This window comes from Furipterus horrens, unplaced genomic scaffold (genome assembly GCF_987537825.1).
Source record: "Furipterus horrens unplaced genomic scaffold, mFurHor1.1.pri manual_scaffold_1, whole genome shotgun sequence".
In the NCBI taxonomy this organism is placed as follows: domain Eukaryota; kingdom Metazoa; phylum Chordata; class Mammalia; order Chiroptera; family Furipteridae; genus Furipterus; species Furipterus horrens.
This window is the reverse complement of record NW_028327171.1, coordinates 189,897,023-189,919,214: the sequence shown is the minus strand read 5'-3', so window position 1 is coordinate 189,919,214 and position 22,192 is coordinate 189,897,023. Positions and strand designations below refer to the sequence as shown.

At 39.1% G+C, this 22,192-nt stretch overlaps 1 protein-coding gene across 3 annotated transcripts in view; it reads right to left on the bottom strand.

The window, feature by feature from the left end:
• Positions 1–22,192, bottom strand: part of SPATS2L (spermatogenesis associated serine rich 2 like) — a 150,699-nt gene that overhangs the window by 113,214 nt on the left and 15,293 nt on the right. For all 3 annotated transcript variants that reach the window (XM_090282291.1, XM_090282325.1, XM_090282318.1), the window contains exon 2: positions 15,876–15,925. The gene's annotated coding sequence lies outside the window, so the exon portion shown is untranslated. The remainder of the gene's footprint in view (positions 1–15,875; positions 15,926–22,192) is intronic.

Sequence of the window (22,192 nt, the reverse complement as noted above, 5' to 3'; positions counted from 1 at the left end):
ACCATCTACAGTACCTGAGCTTCCCTGACTTCTTGGGGGTCCTTGCTGTTTCCATATCAGGTGGTTGCCACTCTTGGATGTGATGCAATGACACCATTCTTCCAAAAAGGCTATTTCCAACACACTTCCACCCCCAGTACAGGACAGAACCCTGAAGCACCTATGATATGCCAATATCGACTCTCCATTTTTCCACATAACAAAGTAAATGCATTGTCAGGTGGAACCAACCCAAACTCAACTTCTTCACGTTCACATTTTTTATTTTCTTAAGGAAACTCAGGAGAAAACAAAAAAAGAGTGAAAAACTCAAACTCCTCTCTCTTTTTAAGGTCAACTTTGAAAACATTGACTAGGCACTTAGGATAGGTCTGAGGCACAGGGCCAGAAGTTTTCCATGCCTTTTCTCATCAGATTCTCATCTAACCCTATTTTACAAATGAAGAAATGGAGACTCCAAGAGCTTATAGGTACACGTGGAGGGGCCAGTGGCAGGCCTAGATCTCGCTCTAACTGCTGAGCCTGCACTCTTGTTCCTGGTACCTTCAGCCTAGATAGCCAGTCACCCACAGCCAGACTGCTTTCTGCAGCACACCCTCCAATGACATTTCCTGTGGCTCCAAAGGATTGACATGATTGGTCCTTCTGCTGGAAAGCTAGGAGGCAGTCAGAAAAATCAATAATGGCTCCTGTAAGAAGCAGCCTTGCCCGAAGCCAACTGAAGGCCATCTGAACATTTTCAGAACTGTGGTCGTAATCATCTATCAGGTTGCATACCATGTCCTAACACGCGACTGCAGTAAATCACTTCAGAATCACTTCTCCACGTTCACTCATACAAAACTGAAGACCACAATATTTTTTTGTCATTGTCCTGTAGCTCCTCCATCTAAACTCAGGGCACTTGGCATTATGGTTACATAATAGGCAGCTTGCTGACATTACTATTTTGAAGCACCACTTTTTCAGGGTTTATTGCAAGTCTTTTTAAATTTCATTTAGCTCTAACTTGTTATAAACTTTATGTCTGGAAACAATTTCTTCTGCTGCATCAACAAGCTAGATTGAAAAATACAGTTGTTTGGGATTTAAAAATACTGTTGGTAAACTTTTATTCGAACTTTTCAGACAGCCATTTGTAGGGTGGTAATGAGAAAGAGAAGTTATATGGCTTATTGTAAGAATTAATTTGCAAAACTAAAGGATATATATTTTCATATCTAACCTGGATTAGTGGTATGGTCTTGAGACTTCAATTTCATTTACCAGGAATGAATCCAATGACCAAATCACTGTTCAGTGTAACTTTGTAAACCAAATGATCATTTACCTCATTAGCAGTGACTACAATAATTTGGGGAATAAACTGGCAAACTTTGGGGTGATGGATATTTTTGGTTTGATCACTCAGTATCTATCCACTCCCACTTGTCCTGGCCATGAAAGCTCTATTATGCTTAAGAGGACCCAGTGAAACTACCTCCTGAATGGATCCAAGGGTAGGGTATAGACCCAGGATGCACCACCCAGCAGCACATCATTCCATGGGTCTCAGTTACGGGTTCGATGCAGTTCAAATAGGCTCTCAGGCTAAGGAGAAGCAAGTCTGGGTTTTTGCTAGACTATTAGGAAACTGAACTTTCTCCTAGCTAGGCTGGAATGAAGAGGATGGGACTAAGGCTGCCTCAGCCATCTGGTGAACATGTGGAGCTGAGAAAGAGCCAACCTGGAGGAACAAAGAGGCAGCAGTCAAGAAAATGCACAACCCAGTCAACTCCCACTGAAGAGGTTTCCCACAAGGCCCAACTAACAATTTCTCTGTTGGCCCCTCACTGCTGCAGAGGCTGGGAAATGCAGTTCTTGACAGGACATATTGCTCCCTTGAATAAAATCAGAGTGTGTTACTAAGGAAGAAGGAAAGAATGGGTGTTGGATGGGCAATTAGTAGTCTCTTTTGAGGACTGTTTGGGTTAGGTTTCCTGTGCAGAAACAAAAACCAGACAGATATATCTGTAAAAGTGTTATCACATATTTCAGGATCTATAAATAACAAGATTAAGCTAAAACACACAAGTATTTGGTTTATAAAATTTTTCATTAAGGTAATATGATTTTTCTTTTATAGTAAATTCATTTCATATTATTATTCAATTTTAGAATATGGTATCTACAGTGAAAAGTGCAGGATTGGTAGCATGTACAGCAGCCCAATTTGGCACATTCATTGTAGATACTGAAAAAAATGTTGCTAAAGATGTTAAATATCCTAATTTCTTCTTAAATTATAGAAATAAATCATACTAAATATTTATGAGTCTACTCTCTCAGGAAAGGCATTTTTCTGCTTCAAATTATGCCTTAGACTTCTGTAGGTTAGGTTAGAAACGATTATAAATGCAGGTATCTTTGAGCTGACATTTAGTTCTCAGGGGATAGCTTTAAAAACTGGAGAATAATGAAAGCTGCTTTTGAGAAGTTTTTTCACTAGTCAAAAGACACATCATATGTTAGAGGATACAGAAAATGCCAGAATGAGATTCTCTCTGAAATTATTTAGTGTGGCAAGAGAAAAGGAAGATAAACAAGAGAACAATGGTTTATTGGACCAGGAGAGATAAGAAGCAGGGGAGTCACAGGGCTGGGTTGTTAACAGACGCTCTGCCATCAGCCTTGAGTTATGTAGGCAACAATAAATGGTTTTTGTAGATAATTTTCATACAAAATCAGAGCCAGAAGGAAACTTGAAAAATCACTGAATTTGACCCTCTTCCTTTGCAGAGGACAAAAGAATTGGACCTAAAAGACTGGGTCACCTCTCTAATGTCCTACAAGTTCATGGCAGAGACAGAATCAAAGTATGGGTTTCCTAACTCGTGGCACAATAAATACTCTTTCCACTAGTTTCCATTGTGAAGTTACAGAATTAGGAAGTTGGTCTACCAGTGTGTACTGTAATTTACTTCTATGTCTACTGCGAATTCATTCTGAAATTATATTTTTAAAGGGAGGAGAAATTAATTGTAATACCACGACATCTGCCAAAAGTGATTAATGTGGAAAAACCTAAGATATCTCACTTCACTGAACTAAACTGGGCCCAGGGTGTGGGGACAGATAGATGCCTCCCTGGTATGGGAGGAAGAGCCTGAGAGGCTGAGAGGCTGTCAGGGTCTAACCGCTGGTGGGCCCTTATTTTCTAATGAAAGTGAATTCTTTGCCACTGTTTCAGCTGCTTCCCACCTACTGCTGAAGCTCCCCTGAAACTCAGAGCAGTTCTCAGTCATGTGACCCTCGCCATAAACTCTCCCCCAAAGTTCAAAACTAGGGTAATCAATAAGTGATGGGAAAACTAGATCTGTCTTTGAAGTAACAGAAGACAGAATCAAGGGCAATCTTTCAGAGTGTACTGCAAATAGTAAGATATATTCTTCTCACTATACATTGGTCACTTGGCAGCTTATAAACATGAGGTATGCAGGACATACGCCACTCAGCCGTTTCTCTAAGTAAATCTAGGAAGTGTGGACCTGGGATTGGGGAATAGGAAGAAATGCCAGAGATGGTCTACGAAGTTGAGTTCCTTCATTTTGCAGAGATTTGAAAGGAAGCTAACAATCTCTGCTCAATCAGGTATGAAAGAGCAATTACTGTTCTCAAATCACAGCACACCAGCTAAAATATGTTTACAAATACACTCAGCTGAAAAGAATCACATGACATCTCTAGTTACCCAGAATCAGTCATTTTCATATGGTTTGGCTCGTTTCTCTTTTCAATTAAAAATAAACTTTGTGGGTTCTTTCTTATATATAAAACAGTATTTGTTTACAGTAGGAAAATTAAAGACAGTGATAAACAAAAAAGAGAAGAGTTTAAATACCTATGATTTTACCACCCAGAGAACCACTTTAAAAACCTTAAATGTATTTCCAGGTCACTTTCTAAGACTATATCCACAGATTAATAAAAATGTGAGCACACTATGCACGCTAGTTTTTCTTTTTTTTATAACATGACTTTTTCACTTAAGAATATGTAGTGAATATTTTTTCATTATCAATATTTATCTACATCATCTATAATAACAATAGTATTTTATTACTTGACTATAACATAATATATTTAACTAAGCTGTTATTGTACATGTAACCAGTTTCCTATTTACCCCTTTAAAAACAATGATGTGATTAATATCTTAATGGCTAAACCTTTGCACACATCTTTAGTTATTTCCTTCACATAAATTCCTAGAAAAAAAATTTCTGTGACAAAACAGTGAACTCATTTTAAGGGATTAAAAAAATACATATTGCCAAACTACACTCTACAAAGGGAATCATATAGTTTTAATCTGCTTGAGTTACATGTATATTAATTGTATTTGTCAGTTCAGCACTACATGAAGAGAAACAACACTCTCACACACTTGGGTTGGTCAAGTGGAATGGATGTACTTATATCTATAATTCTGGTGAATGTTAACTACAGACATCTTAACCAATTAAATGATTTCATACTAGAAGGAGAGCTTCTAGTATAAATTGAATTAAACATTCCATTTTGACTTTCTTTGGGATCTGATGTCTTTTTCCCATCCCTGTGTTAAGTAGTCTTTTTACACACTTAGCAATATTCTCAAAGAGATTCTAGATGGTTAGTCCCTGGCCACATTCTTGTAGTGCTCTGATTACATGCATCAGCTAGAAACTCCATCATCCAAATTATGCTCCCAATTAGATGCCAGAACCAGTTTTCAGTTTGACATTTTAATGAAATAACAGAAACGGCATCTGAAGTTTGGGCAAAATCAACAAGTACCTGCAAGACTCAGGAGGGGAAATGGAATGTGTTGTCAGACCACATGTTTTCTTAGAAGTGTTTTATTTATTCCACCTGATTCCAAAAAGGACTTAAAGGAGCTTTTCTTTTTAAATGTGTTTTCTAAATTGGACATTTTCACATCATTGAGGCTGCCAACTTCTTTCCTAACATACGGATATTCTTCTATCATAACTGCTTGCTATATTTGGAGACTGAATGACAAGGATATTGTTTTAATCCAGTAAAGAGGGAAAAATAGCTCATTATGATCATGACTCCTGTCTGGAAGGCCCCCCTAATGGAGTGACCCTGGGGATGTAATACCAGTCCCATAAAAAACCAGGAAGGACTCATTCTAGGCTGCATTAAAAAGGCTCCAAAGAAATCATAAAATGTCAGGCCTTTGGGCTATTCACGTCCCCCAAGCACCTGTAAGAACTCAGATCTCCCACATTCTGACTTGAGAACATTGAGAGACCCCCAGCATCAGAGGTTGGAGGAACCCTTCCAACTCCCCTAGATCAGCTGGAGTGAAAGACCCACCTTCCAGTTGCTTGTCCTTCTCAGTCTCCTCTTCCTTCTTCTTCCCAAGTGCACCCACCACCAGTCTCCTACCCCACCTTTGGAAGCATGATTCTTCTTAGTCTGTGGTCCTCTAAATCCTCATTTTTGGACTCTTTTCCCACTTCTTCCCTTGATCTAAACCTTGCTCGATATCATTTCTGTTTCAGGGTTGTATGCTGAAAAGACACGGTCCTAGACCCTGTCTTACATACTGAAGGGCACCTCATGACAAGTCCCCAGTATGTCGTGAGCAGAGACTTGGAAGAAATATTTTTGTGATTTAGAAAAAAAAGGAGGAGGTGTTAAGTGCTACATTAATGGGGGAGAAAGGGAACGAATGTCATTAAACTTACTTGGCATATTACAAGTGTTATGCTGAGATTTGCACATGCTCTACATACTCCCAAATGCCACCATTTTGGAACAAAAGGATCATTTTCATTGTGAAACCTAAGATTTTCTGAAATGTCAAGAAAACCTCAAGGAAAGCAGGCAGTTTTTCATCTGAACCAGCAGTCTAAATAGAACCAGGACCAAACTTGACAGTAAGACTCTCCTAACTAACAGAAAATATATAGACAGCCCAAACATAAACTAATGTTCTAGCATTTCGCAATCTACAGAGCCCTTTCAAATAATTACTTTATTTGATCCCCACCATGATTTAGTAGGGTAGAAGTTTTCAGAGATGAGAAAGCTTAGGCTCCTGGGGGTTACATGATGCACCTGAGTCATTTAGGTAGCTTGTTTAGTGGTTAGGGATGTGGGTACAGAAGCAGATCACCTAGGTTCAAGTCCAGGCCCTGACCACAATTAATTCTGTGACCTCGGGCAAGTTACTTACCTTCACTATGCCTCAGTATATCTATATCATAAAATACAAACAAATGACAATACTACCTACCTCACAGGGCTGCTGTGAGGACTAGTTAATACATTAAATCAATTAAAGAATTAGGAAGTTAGCTTGCCAAAGCCCAGTACACAGTGAACACTTACGAAATGTCTGCAACACTCAATTCTCAGAGCTAAGTGCTTTAAAGCCAATATGAGGTATCCTTATCTTTAACAATTTTACATTGCTTCCATGATTCATCATTTTATCAGCAGAGAAATTAGCGATTTTTCACAAAAGGAAAATACATGCTAAAAAGAAACCTTTTGCTGGATATAATGACTCAAAAAGGAAGAAAAGGGCAAAAGTTCAATTGTGACTTCTTAAAAGAACCCCATTTATTTTTTGCTCCCAGAAAAATACTATTCATGATTTAAGTATTTTCAGTCATTTTAGAGCACAATGAAAGGTCAAGCTAAATGGAAGTAATATTTGTGTAGCTCATGGTGACTGTCGGGGAGTCTGTTTCCCATGGCCTAGTCCTTCATGTTGACAATGAAGCACTTCTCTGGGCCAGCGCTGAGGAAGAGGGCTGCGTTCCCCCCCACCCCCAATCACGTGAGCTTTCTGTGAAGAGAGGAGAACAAAGATGCAGCTGGCGACCGTGGAGCACTGCGGAAAAGAGCAATTTCACCCAGGGGAGCAGGCAGTGGGAAATCAGCAGAAGAATATTACTGGGACATGTTTTTTAATTTCCAGTTTTTTTTTTTGTGTGTGTGTGTGTGGCTGTGGGAGCAAAAAAAGGCTGAAATGCAGAGCACGTGATGTTGGGAGGGCAGGGAGAAACAGAGAAGCCAACCAAGACATGGGTTGGCCAAGAAGAAACACAGGTGGCTGGAGTAACTACAAAGAGGATCAGTCTGCAGAAGATGCCAAAGCAACAAAGAGAGTGTTACACCAGAGACGTAGTGGAAAAGTTGGTGTGTCAGAGGACAGTGGCTACATAAAACAAGAAATGAGTGACTTCTCAGTTCTTTTCTGGTGCATGAGAGGGAGCTGGCCACAGTGGGGCTCCTAGCCGTCACCTGTAGAATGCAGATGTGATATGGGCTGAGGTACCTTCCTAGAAATTAAACCTCTTTCTAAAGCATCGCATGAAGCATGCTTCCAGTGGCTCAAGTGCAGACTGGAGAGCTCAAAGGTCAGGTGCAGTGTGAACGAGCCCAAATAAGGAACGCAGGGCTTAAGACATAAGAGTTACAGGCAAAAAAGGAAATCTCACTTGAAATGGGGACATATTCAGCATCAAAACATACAGTTATGGACTGTTTTCTAGTCCAGGAGCTCTGCATGTGGAAAAATGACAATAACAGGATTACATTTGTATCACACTTTAAAGTTGATAAAGAATTTTTTGTAACAGTGATCTTTTGTCCCACTTGAATGTTTTTCATGCCCCAACAAGATACGTTTTTCATATTACTATGAGTCCCTAAGAATTGACTTTATACTACTGCAGTTTTTTAAAATCTATGAATACTGCTCATAGAATTTTATCTATACAGACTATACATAAATGCAAAATGGTGGGTTTCAGGTTCTAAATTTATTCTAAAATATCTTCTACTTTTCCAGAATGACTAATTAACTATAATTTGCATTAACTGAACTAGGTGTAAACATTGTAATACTCTGTATAGACCATTAAGTATCTCTCATTAAGAAGTTTCTATATTTCTAAACTCTCACACATTCTAAGGGGGTACTATAGATGAATAATTATTTTAAAAAGAATGCATTAAAGGATATCCCTTAGGGGGTCTTTAAAAACAGCTCTTAGTAGCATAAACAGGAAGCCTGCTATAAGGTTATGAAGAATAGTGAAATAAAATGATTGTGGCCTATTTCCATAAAGAAGCATGAAAAAAGAAAACAAGCTAAAATTACTTCCAGTTTGCTGAATTGAAATGAACTGTTATGTCATTAGGCAAGTGTTTTATTTACTCTTTGCCCTATATACAATAATATCATGTGTTGTTGAGAGTCAGGGGTTCACATTAGCATTTTTTAATTTAGGAAAAAGGGGAAATTGTAAACCCTAAGGACCAGCTTTCCGGTTGACATAGTTCAGCATGCCTGGAGGGTGATGTGTACTTGTACCCAAATCTTTATTAAATGTTTTGTCCTTGAGACACAGATATATCACTTCTGACCCACAGTCAGCAGAGCATTTGCTTTGAGGTTCTTTTTTTTTTCTTTCAGCTTTGACAATAAATTTGTGCTGATCTACTCTCTTTTGGTCATCTGGTTCCTTATGTGACTGACAGCATACATTTGGGAGACAGATGCCTGGTTTTTGGAGAGAAGTTGTCGCTTGGAGAAGGAAAGTGAAGCAGAAAGCTCACCCTTGGCCCTGGCACTAGGCACCAGCCAACTGACACGGTAAACGCAAAATTCTATAAAGTAGAAACCGATACTGTCAGTATGGTAAGAACTCTGTGAATCTATTTACATTAAGAAAAGCTGTGATAAGCTGAACATTTTCAGGGGACATATTAACTTCCAGAGTAAATTAAGCCTTTTGGAAGGTTATACCAATTCTTTCTATACCTTTGAGTTGTCACGTTTTTCTAGGGTTTGGTTTCTCCAATCCCAGAGTCCCCATCACAGCACTCAGCCTGTTGAGCTCCTTTGCAGCCTTTATTATGAGCTATACTTCTTGTGTTTATTCATTTGGTTACTTGTTTCTTCATTGTCTGGTTCCACCAGGATTCTGGCTTCATATAGTGGAAGATCTCAAAGTTGGATCCTGCTTCTTTGATCAGAGTTAACCTGGCCCAATACATAATTCACCAATCTATAGATCACAGAAAGATCTGCCTGAATGTATTCCTTCACTTAACAGATACTAACTAAACATCTCTTCTACACCAGGCAATGAGTACAGCACTGGGGGTCGAATACTGGTGAACAGAACTTACATTAAGACAGTGGTCTATTATGGGGCTCCTGAATATATCATGTTAAATCTTTGAGCAGATCATAGAGGAAGAAGAAAAGGAGCTATCAGCTCACTAATCAGAGATCAAGTTCATCGAGTACAAAGACACTTCTCTCCTACTTCTTTGATTTCATCTCCTGAACACTTTGTTGCTCTAGGTAAGCAACACATGCCCCTTAATTGGCTTCCAGAGCCCTTTTCAAGCATTCTTTTCAGAAAGCTTTGCAAAAGTCTTATAATCAATTTTGCTCTTCCAGAAGATGTTAGTGCTCAAGGTACCCCTTTAAATAAAAGGAAAATTCTTTTGAGATCTTTTTCTCAGTAACAAGGAATGCAATTAGGTTTATACTTGGCATTTTGTCATTTTTCAAAGCCAAGGGATCTCAGAGTTAGGAGAACAAAGCTACCAAGATGCTTTTGCCATTGACTATGGCTGGCCCAAAGTTCAAGGGTTAAAGCCTGAGAAGGTTTACCTCTTTCCTTTAATTTCCCATGTAAATAACTTCCAAATATCAAGGCGTATAGGACCCAGAATGCAAAACCTTTTCCATTACTTTATTGAAAAATTATGTATGCTGTGATTTATTGCTAAGGCTGGTCTTTCAAAGCATTAGTCAGGACATATGCAAACTTTTGGATAACAGCTGCCAATACAAGTTTAGCATTTCATGGGTCAGTACTTAAAATCTGATGAATAATAAATCATCCTTGTAACCAGGGTGAGGCACTGGGTTGGTAATGTATTGAGAGTTGGTTAAAAAAAAAAGGTATGAACTATAGATTATGTTATAATTTAGCACTTTGGAAAATGGAGGGTAAGTAAAATAATGATTGCTATTACCATGTCTCCTTGTTCCATGGTACTGTATGATTATAATTTCGTAGGTTTGTAGGAAACCCTACATCTTATAGATGCTCTCGTATGTGATCCCTGTAAAGGTTGGGGAAGTATTGCTATTATCATCCTTATGATAAAGGCAGAGACAGAGGTGGAGAGGATTTGCATAGGTGCTGTGGCCTGGCTGCTGGCAAGTGGCAGAAGCAGGCACAGGCCCCAGGGCTACTTGACTGCTGGTCAAGCGCCCCTCCCGACACAGCCAGGATGCTTGTGCCATCTAGTGCCTTGGCAAATCCTACCTGATGGTATGCAAATTTTTTTCTTAACATACCAAATACTTAGTTAAAAGGGAATCTTACAGATGATAAAAACAAAACAGAAAAACAGAGCTATTCTGAGTATGTATAAGTATATGGTATATATGTACATATCGTCGTCGGCGGCAGCCGTCCGTCTCGAGAGACGATGGTGTAGCTTCTTAAGAGTCTATCTGCACCGCCGAGAATGGCTGTGCAGTCCGACTCGGGAGTGACATGGTATCTGTCTCCTCCCATGTTGAATCGACATCTTGCGATGACACTGAAGCTACAGAGCCTGGGCAGGGTAATATGGAGGGTCTGCTGTTGCCCATGCAGCAGACCCCCCCTCTCTTCGCAGCTGAAGGGTCCAAGGGAAAGACGGAGTCAATACAGCTTGGCTTCAGGTGCGCCGCAGGAGTTGCCGGTGTTGACTACAACATCAAACCGCCTTAGGGACTCCGGCTCCGGATTTTCTGTCGGGGTTTACTCCCTTAGCCTTTCCCCTGAAGAGGTATGCCGCAAGGCAGCGGAGGTTTTTTGGAGTCAGAGTTTTCCTTCTCTGATGTACCCTGACTGGAAGATTGAACCAGCGACACTTAGCTCGCAGGCCGACGCTCAATCCACTGAGCTAAACCAGCCAGGGCAAATATGTACATATATATATATATATATATATATATATATATATATATATATATATATATATAATTTTGTTCTCTCTTACTTACCAACTCAGTGGCTACAAGAATTTTTAGTAAAGTACAATGTATAATTTATTGCCAAATTGTTGATACTTGCTAATAAAAAGAAATTAGGACTGAGCCCTGACTGGGTTGGGCATTGGCCTGCAAACTGAAAGATCGCCGATTCCAGGTCAGGGCACAACCTTGCATTCCTGGTTGGGGGTGTGCAAGAGGCAACCAATGGATGTTCCTCTCCATCTCTTTCTTCCTCCCTTCCCCTCTCTCTAAAAATAAATAAATAAAATCTTTAAAAAAAAAAAGAAATTAGGACTGAGAAGTGCCTCCTTTCGATATTGCAACTTTACCCTCTTCTACACATTACAACTATTAGCAGGGAGTATAGACTTTAACTACATGGCAGAGGTGACCTGAAATGTTTTCACCTTACGTGTTTTGAGCTTGTCTCCCCAAATATGTTTATTTGTTTATAATTCATATACCTATATTATTATATCAACATGTTATGTACCTTATAAAACATGAACAAAATAGAAAGAATAATGATAGAACTGGTATGATGTTTTGCTAATTCTGATTATCTCAAGGCAAGTACATACAAGATGAAGTTCATGATTAATTAACCACAGTGGATATAAGTCCATATGTCTTCCAGATAATTGAGAGTTTCGTGACTGGCTTCTTGCCAGACCTGATTTAATGGTCACTGCCATTACTTCTTAATGTGGCTGACAAAGAGGTCACACTAAACTTTGCCATTTTCTTGTAGATTGAAATCTTAAAATTATCTTCAATTTATGGGAATTCTTTGCAGAATCTTTTTAAGTATTAGTTTTTGAGGGGTTGTTAAAACTAAAGTATAGAATTTGTAAATCCATTTGCCCAAGTATGAGATATTTCATAAAATAACTAAGGCAGATGAACCAGTGGGGAAATCCCTTTGAAGGGGACACCTCACCTCCCTCCCTCCCTCCAGGCGATACTACCCGACCATCTGATATGTGGACTAAGGGACAATGCCAGTGTCAATACAGTCACCATCTGTTATCATAATGTTTCATGATAAAATGAATGTAAATGCAAGTTCTAATCAATTTCTTTTCCTCCCAAGTCAATCTCAAGAGCTCCCTGGGGCGCATATCCCACTTTGTCATGCACCAAGACAGTACTTTACTTCTGGAGCCACTTACAATCCCAGGAATCTCTAGGCCTAAAACTATGCAAGACAAAACCAAACCAACCCAGGCTGAATATATAGTGTTAGTGCATTTTTTAAAACTTAAAAAATCATGACTTATAACTCACAACCAGAAAAGCACATAAAACACTAATGTTTGATGTAAGAGACTGTATGTTACTTATGTAACTACCAGCCCAGTCAAAGAACAGAACAAGGCCAGCACCCCCAAAAGCCCTACATATCCGTTCCCTTTCCCAGATTGCCTCCCTTAAGAGGATAGTTTTGAATGTTTTCATACTTTATATAACTGGAATAAGATTGTTATATATGCTTTTGTATCTTCTTCCTTTCAACATTGCATATGTAAGATATGTCTATGTTACTGCGTGGAGCTTCAGCTTATTCTTTTTCCACCACTGTGTAGTATTTCATCTATGATTACGCAATGTATTCAGGCATTCTCCTGTTGATAGATATTTTGGATGTTTCTCATTTGAGATGATTAAAACAATGCTGCTAGGAACATTTTACACCTGTTTACGGATACACAGGAGTATATGTTTCTCTAAAATGCATACACACACATGCACGTGCACTCTTGTGCGGGTGAGTGGAATTGCTGGGTCCCATCTAACTTAGTTTTTAAAAAAATCCTAAGCCATGGTAATTCTAGTGCATCTCTTGGCAATTAATTTTAATATTAACTAACTCTTATGTAGCCATGAGCTCATTAAATTACTAGATTTATCTTTCCCCAGACTTTCACTCCTGGAACAGTCATTAAATTTGTACTATTATATTAAATACATTTAATTGTGTTAAAAAAATACTTTGAAAATTTCCAGTGAATTTATTGAAGCCAAGTGCCCCAAACCTCCTCCCCTTACATATTGTAAGAACATTTTTTCCCTTTAAATGAGAGCCAATGTTATGCTTAGGCTGAGAGAACAAGATGTTCATTCAAAATTTAAAGCAATTTTGTGGCAAAAAGTTCCAAGTTAACATTCATATTGATCAAGCATGAAAAACCAAGAATGTTAATCCTCTAGACAAATTTTGTATTAAAAATACAAATAATAAAAGTTAATTCCAACTTCAGAAGTCTCCAATGTCTCATTATAGCCACGAGTGACCTGCAAAGGGACTACATAAATGGGACATACTTAGGTGACAGATAACAGGTGGCACCAGTGAAACCCATTCAGTGCCCTTCCACTGTCTCATTGATAATAAACTTAATAACTAACATTTATCATAGAGTTTTCTGCATACTAGTGCATATATATATGCACTAATGCTGTTTTAATCCTCAGGTACAATTATTCTCCCCATTTTCAAAAGGAAGCTGAGGCACAGAGAGGGGAAAGGTAACCTGACTAAGGTCCCTCAGCTGTGAGTAGTTGAGTGGGAATCAGAGCCAAACTGGCTGGAGCTTCAGTTCATACACTACTGTACTGCCTGTTTGTCTTTGTCATTGTTGGCATTGTTGTTATTATTTTAGTAACAACAAGAATAGTTCTTTAAGACCAGAGAAAAAGTATGAACCAGAGGGGGAAAATTTTTATGTACATTTTTTTTCATTTATGGAAATTTTGTGAAAATGATTGTAACCAAGCAGTTCTAATTCTATGAGAACTAATTAAGAAATGAATTAAGGGATTCGGTGGATACCCAAAGTAGTCATTAGGGCTCAAAGATCTGGAGTTCTGGTCTAAATCCCGCTTTGGCACTTGCATCCAAAATAAACATGACCTGATAAGCACCACAGCTCATGATTAAAATGGATTTATATGGCTTATGCGTCCACATGGGAGAGGCCTCTTCCTAATTGAATTCGGACACCTCTTGGGTTATTGTGAGTTTCATTTGCCACCTCAACACTGCTTTGTAACTGCTGGCATTAGGGTTGTGCTGAGGGAGAAATCATTTCAATCAGTGATGTCTGCAGAGTGAGCATAAAGTGATAACAGGAAAGCTCTTGAACTGCAATTAGAAAATTCCTTAAATGTGCCCACATGTTTGAGACTACAACGAACTGGCAAGGTGAGTTACAGATTGGACGTCCAATGTTGCTGTTCTGGGATAAGCAGCCAGTAAAAGTTGTATTCCAACATGTGATTATTTGCAGGCCAAAACATTCCTGCTTTCCACCTCTAATATGATTAGTGACAGACAGCTGGAGGCATCTCATTGTCCTGACAAAAATATGATCAGAATTGTTTTCAACTGGTACTTCTTTCCATCAAGCTGTTTGATGCCTTCCAGCAGAATAATCAGAATTTCTGATTATTTGGTACGTTCCAAGAAAACAGGAATTGATTGTGCCCTTGCGTGTCTGATGGGAGAAGGCTGCCAAAATGTACATAGTAACTCTTTGGTTGCCTAAAAGAAAGAAAAACTAGGAAGTTTGTGTGTGTGTGTGGGGGGGAGGTGGAGGTAGAGGGGGGGAGAAGGTCAGCCAGGGTTTCTATAATAATTCTTTTTGAACAACAATAAAAACAGTGTTTTCATGGTGATTCAGGTTTCAGATATGAGGAAATAAAATATTCTATTCCATTCATGGAAAACAACCAACTGCAACCAACATTAATGCTTCTTTTCAAACAGTTAGTCATCTTACTAGTAAAATTTCAGGGTTATGGAAAAAGAATCAGGTTTAGACCAAACATTCATGGAAATATCCAAGACCTCATTAATTTAGGGCTATCTCAAGCTGAAATTTATAATCATTTGACAGGGTCTGAACCAGAGATGATCTTTTCACAATGAATATATGGCTTGCTAAGCAAATTAAACAAGCAAGACTACCAGGGCAAAAATAAAAAAAGATTTCAGGGAAAAGACGATGAACCAAAAATACTATGTTTCCTGTCTAGCAAATGATTTTGATGAACCCCTTCAAATACCAGTGACTGATAACAATAATAAATACCATTTAACTGATAGTTAATCTGTACAATTCCTTTTATATACATGAACTACAAACATCCCAACAACTCTGCCAAGATGGGTGTAAATATCCCCGTGTTAGAGAGGAGGAAACTGAGGCTCAGAGAAGCAGGTGACATGCACAATTACTAGGCAGACGAAACAGGATGCAAAGCCAGCCAGGCAGTCTCGCTCACATGCCTATGTCCTTCCGTTCCCACCCAACGCTGAGTGAGCACTGAGGACTGAAAGTCAGACTGCTAGGTTCCCGGGAGCAAACTCTGCAACAACGAACAGCAAAATGGTGATCACTGAGAGGAGGGAGAGCTGGCAGTCAGCTCCAGAGCCCGCTGCTCTTAACCATAATTGCTTTCTACCTCACAAGGACCCCTGTAAAATACTGTTATACTTGGTACTTTGAAGTACTTTTCATGCCTAAAACTACCCTAGAAAACCCATAGAAATGTTGATGGAGGTGAAGAAGGAGGGTCTAAGTGAGGGAGGAGTGCCGGGGTCCACTGCCCGTCCCCCACACTCCCCTAAAGTGACTTCAGTCTACACACCTATAAGCAAGATCTCTGGTGTGGAGACACTGAGAGGCTGGCAAAGGCTGTGACAAGGCCTCTGGGAGTCCGCTGCAGGTGCAAGGATAGTTGGTCACGTGCCTTGGAGGAGGCTATGGAGAAGGGAAGTACCCTCTCTACTTACCTGGGAATCCACAGAGGTATTGCTGAAAGCAGACGGGGTTCTGGAGTGCTCTAGGAAAAAGGAAATTTGAGAGGTCAGATTTCACATTTAGCAGCCCCACCACGCATTTCCATCCTACCCACACCTAACTATAGGTTCTGGAGTCAGACAGACATGGTATTTGTCCTTACTCATGACAATAGCTGTGTAGGTACAGTAACCTCAGTTTACTCAATTGTACAATGGAAGATAACAGTACCTTCCTCACAGAGCTGTTGAGAAGACTCAATGATATATAAGTTGTGCAATGAATTTAGCACATAATAATGATATTTTAATAACAGAGCTAGCTAATATTTGTTGCTTGCTTGGAAAGCACCTAGCATAATTCTGGAGCATCAGATAGGCTAACTCTTCAATACTCTGAGGTAGGCACTATTACCACTGGCATTTTGCAGATGTAGGAAATGAGGCACTTAAGGGTCAAATCACCTGTCTCATCAAAGTATACAAGGCAGTTGGTGATGGAGGATTCTACTGTGACCATCTGACCCCAGAACCTGCATTCTAAACCACCATGATACCCTACTTAATTTATTACAAATAAGTGTTAGATATTGTCATTGTTATACTATTCCTTTTCCAAGAGATAGCCTAGAATATATAACCACACAGCCCCACAGGTGTCAGAATCATGAGTAAGCCAACCAATCACTCAGTAAGTCACCAACAGCTTCAAGTGTTCCCTGAGAATACTTGCGTATCACATGCTCTATTAGGCACTGTGTGGGGCTTCCAATGCTCTTGTCACTACTCCTGTGGAGTCAGATCAACCTCCATGAAACAACTGGGAATAAAGACAAGGAGGGAGCACTGGAAAGGTTGGGACAGGACTGCAGGACACTGCATTCTGTGCCTGGCTATGGCACCAGCTCTTTGGGTGACCTTCTCCAGTCAGCTGACCTCTCTGGATTTCATCTTTAAGTGAGAAGACTGACCTAGATGGCTTAAGCCCTGGGATCCTAACCTATAATTCTATTCTGACACTCTTGATCAGACTAACTTTTTCTCCCTACAGTTCATGTTTTAAGAGAACATATTGTAACCCTTCATTTATCTAACAAATATTGAACACAGCAGCACGCATTGTGAATAGTGCCCAGGATATCAATGGAAGACCTGATCTTGACTTTGTAATTATCTCTGTGAGCATGAAGTCTTATCATAGGAAATCTTGGCAATCAGAAGACCAGGAAAGACAATAGCCCAGAGGGCAATTGTGCATGCCCATATGCCCCATCTGAACCCTGAGAATGCCCCCCAAATTCTGTACCAATTCCTAAGCCAGGGTTCTGGTGTCCCGGATGCCCAGCAGCCTGGGGGAGGGGTGCCATGCTAGATGATGGGACAGATAAAAATGTGAAAAACAAGTCAGAAACCAGACAACCAGCAAGATGCTTGGGTTGAAGGTTAGATCCGTTCTCTAAAAGTAACAGTGTTGTATGCCACAATTCAGAGATGAGAACTCAGCTGGCATATAACTAGTCAACTTTCTTACACTTAATAAAGTATACCTTGGCCATTTTGATAGCAATCTTTTCTTATGTGTGTGTGTGCACACGCGCACACGCATGTGTGCACACATGTGCATACACACGTGAATACATATGAGCCTGCATCTTTGAGAAACATTTACTTTGACACAAGAGGCTACTAACTTTATTTGAAGATCAGTTCATCATACTTAGATATATTTGCTTTCACAGAAACTCCTTAGAGGGGAATAATTCAGTGAGTGTAATACTTCCATTAAAAAGAAATTGATTTTAAAATGTGTTTTTCAAACTTTTGACAAAAACAATTTTCTGATTTTTTTATGAACTACAAAAAAGCAAATATTGTGTTGGCAGAGTCATAAATAACACAAGTTGTCAGATGAGATATTAAATATATATAGATTTAATTTTTAATAAAGACTTTTAAACAAACCCCAAAATGTCCATCAATCTTAGACATGGAGATAGTAGCATTTTAATAAATTCCATCTCCTATCACAATAAAAGTTAGCACAAGATGTTTATGGTTCTTAGAGATGCAATATTGGTATTCTTTACAGATGGTTAAATATTTGCTGCATATAATTTTAGAAGGCACAAAATGGTAAAAGATATAAAACTGTATTATTTTGATAAGTATTCATATGTACTGTCTCTGCTGTGTCTCTACTGAAGTACCTGGTGCCTGGAAGTGTATAGAGAATTCAATTCCTAAATTATCTTGGAAAGAAATTCCAAAAATGTTTGAAGCAATGGCAACATTATTGGAGTAGATGTATAAACTTCAAAGATGACAATTCTGAGGACCAATACTCTCCTGGATATTTAAATCATAGTTTGTTTACGACTGGAAAGAAAAAAATTAAAATTTTAGTTGTGATTATATCTGGGATGAAGAATTATGGGTGATCCTTTTCTTCTTTATAATTTTCTATGCTTATAGAACATCCTATAATAAGCATGTGTTACTTTTAACAATTTGAAGCAATTATTTTTTTTCAACCTTATTATGGAAGATCACCTGATGTAAAAAGTTAAAAGGCTTTGGAATCAGACAAACTTGGGTTCAAATCCCACCCTGTACCCTTCCTAGCTTGGTATCTTCACATAAGTTACTCAGCAGCCCAGGCTGTACATAAAATAGAAATAATAACGCATGCCTTTAAGCTTTATTTTGCCTATTAGAGGCGAGATTCTGTAAATGCTTAGCACAGAGGAGGGGCCCAATAAATGATAATCACTTTCCTATTCACAGTACAAAGGGAAGAGAAGTTAGGCTTTTCTGATAACAGTAAATAAATTCGTTGGTGTTATAAAACAATGCTTCAGGGCACTTTCTTATAGAAACAAATGAGTTTTTAACAGGTAACTTCCAGAAATCTTCTAACGGTTAAAAGTTCAGAAAAAGAGTAAGTAGGAATTGGCTCTACCCCATTCTCCTTCCCATCACAATTATTAGATTCCCAGGATCTGAGATACCTGGATTCACCTGTACCTGCTACTGTGCTGCTGTGTTCACACATCCTCTGGTTGGGATGGGAGTTGGAAGAAGGGTTAAAGCCAACCCACAGGAGCCTAGCTATCACAGTCAAGGTCTTTTCCATATTGTCATTCCTTATGACTAAAGTGAGCAAAGTAAATTACAGATTACTTAAATGAGGGACTTTTCTTTTTTATGGTAGCTATGTTGATATTCTCATTCTACTCAGCTAAGGGTAGTTCAATCAATGAGGTTTGTGATAAAATATATGTACTCAACAAAAAATGGCTGCTGGGGATATGTTGCCCCTGGATATACGTTGCTGTACCTTGACTACAGCAAGAAATATTGATTTAACTGGCTTTAATATCAAGTCAGGTATTTGTTGACATGTCAAAATGAAAAATATCGAAACCATGAAAAGCTCAATATATAGGTCAAATCCCATTTTAGCTCACTCCAAGGGACTGTCCAGCCTTTCGTATTGGAATTGTGTTCTAATGATGCTTGCCCGAATCACAGATAACAGGAATTTTCATTATAAAGGGATTTGCTACATAAATGAATACTGGTATAGATTTTTATGTAGTACAATTTATTGTAAAAAGTACAGCAAAAAAAAAAAAAAATCATTACAAACTTAACGCCTCCCTCCTCCCAACTCTGGAGGCGTATCTTGCTTACTATTCAAGGTATGTAATGTTCTCTCCTTTTTGACATCTGATTACTCTTTGCTCCTCTCACAGTGCCCAGTACAGAGCAGACCCTCAAGAAATAGCTGATGAGGAAATGAGCTGAATGAAATGTGGTACCAGAGCAAATGAGGGAAATTCAGAAGTTTCCAGTGTAGGAGAAATAAATTTTAGAAAATAATTTAAAATGAGATTTTGGCATTCCCAGCTAGCATCCTGGAGGAGGCCAGGGACCCGTTGGTCTTCTGTTGGCTCCCTACTGCTAAGAGGTCATGGAGGCTTCCTAAAATGTCCAGCATCCTGTTCATATACTCCCATCTCTGGGAAACGCCAGAGATATTTCAATCATTAACTGCATGAAACACCTTCAGTTCTACAGAATAGTCCAAGCTAGGGTGGCAATGAACAAATTCTGTCATTCTCTTCAGATTGAGAGAAAATAACTGCCTGGGAGGACGTAAAAGGTATGGAGGCTAGCCCACAGCAGCCCAGAGAAAGGGAGTAAGTGCGTTCCCAGGCTGGGGAGTTACTGTCTTGCAAACAGGCTCGGAAGCCATTTCTGAGCCCTTACTGTCATAGCCAGATCTGGGGGGAAAAATTCAACAGAGGTGGCTGAAGAGCTTTCATGGATGCCACCAGTGTCGGAATTACTAACTTCTAGTTCTCTTTCCTTCTCCCCTCCAGCAACACGATTACTTTAATAATCAGAGTTCTCTTTACATTTTTACAATTCAGTCTTTTTAGAATACATTTCTCTACCGGATAGCCCTTCTTTGGAATCTTTTTTAATGAAAGCTACCATAATGCATCAAATATACAAGTTTTGCTTCTGTCTTGGAACAACATAATGCATATTTTTATAAAGGTCTTGACCGTGTTCAGAAGAACCACCTGTTGGTGCCAAGGGGCTCCTTCCCTCAACAGAAGAATAGCCATGGGAGTGAGCTATGAGAGACTTCAAGCTAGCCAGGGGTTTTCAGGGCAGAGACAGCACCTGTCCCATTATCTCTGGATAAAGTATAAGCAAAGAGGAGAGCTTGGTGAGGTTAGCCCTAGGAGTGGTGTATTTTTACATATATATATTTTACAAACATTCCCATTTTTCCTTCGACAATATTTTAAATGGTAAATCGGCTTCTCCTCAAGAGGGATGGCCTGTGGCCATTATTAATAGCTAGGAAACTAATCATAAAAGCAATTTTGAGTTAGCGAGGTGGTTTGCTCAATACAATTTAATCCTCCATATGACCTTTGACTATGCAGTCGTCATTAGTGCCACGTGAGAGCCGAGGGAGCCAAGGCTCAGAGATAGCAAAGCCCTCTGCCCAGTGTTAGACTACGCAATGGAGCCACATCTTGAATCCAATCTGCAGATTCATATCCAATTCTCTGCTCACAGTTCTAATTGCTCACTAGTTAGGAGAGAGCCCAGATTGAACTTGGTGGGCCCTTCCCACCTGTGACACCACCATGGGGGACATACTCTCAACAGGTCAAGTTGGCAGTCATGTTTTGCTAAGATCCAAAACCTTTTTAGTTATTGGGCTGTGAATGACAACTGTCCCTCCCCTGCAAGAACTAAAATGACTGAAGAAAACTAGAACAATTTAAAGGCATGAATGCATCAGCTCAAGGACTGTAAAAATTCAAGAACTCAATAACCAAAGAGAGCTTTCCTGACTAGACAACAGTTGGTTAGAAACTGCAATAGAGCACCTCTTGGATGTGAACTATTTCATACTAGGGTTTTTAAAAAAATGATTTTATTTATTTATTTATTTTTTAGAGAGAGGGAAAGGGAGGAAGAAAGAGAGGGAAAAAGACATCGATGTGAGAGAGAAACGTTGATTGGCTGTCTCTCGCACGTGCCCCAGGATCAAACCCACAACCCAAGCTTGTGCCCTGACTGGGAATTGAACTGGCAGCCTTTTGCTTTGTGGTCCATTGACCAACCAACTGAGCCACACTTGTCAGGGGCACACTAGGTTTTCTTTCATTTTTATTAAGAACTGAAACCTATAAAATGACAAACCAGGATTATCCTATTAAAAAGACACCTTCAATTAATTGTTCCTTGTTCTATGAAACTGTGTGTTAGGTACTGACTGGCTATACCTATGCCATCATCTTCATATTAATTATTCACTTTTCCTACAAAATTGATTTCACACTATATGATGTCAGATTTGAGGGCTGCCAAGATAAATGTTCTTAATAGCTGATTTTTTAAAGACAACCTGCCAGTTCACCAAATCATTCTTTAGGGGTTATGTCTCCCCTATACCTATACTTAGACCTATAGCAATTATTACAGCTCTTTATTGGTGTATCATCTTATAGCTAAGGCTAAAGATTTTTCCTTTTGACCCCTAACATAAAAGACGTGAAACTTACAATTTCTTTTGACAGCATCAATTTACCCTAGCTGTTATTACTGTTTAATTTCTATATTGATTTATGTGAAATTCTCAAATTCCTAGGGAGATAAGTAATTCTAGCTTAGTCTATAAAATGAAACAAAGATGACTTTTGTATGGTTGACTAAATAAATATTTTCTTCCCTGAGGTTTACTTTCATCATATTTTATTTCCTTTGGTTAACACCTTATT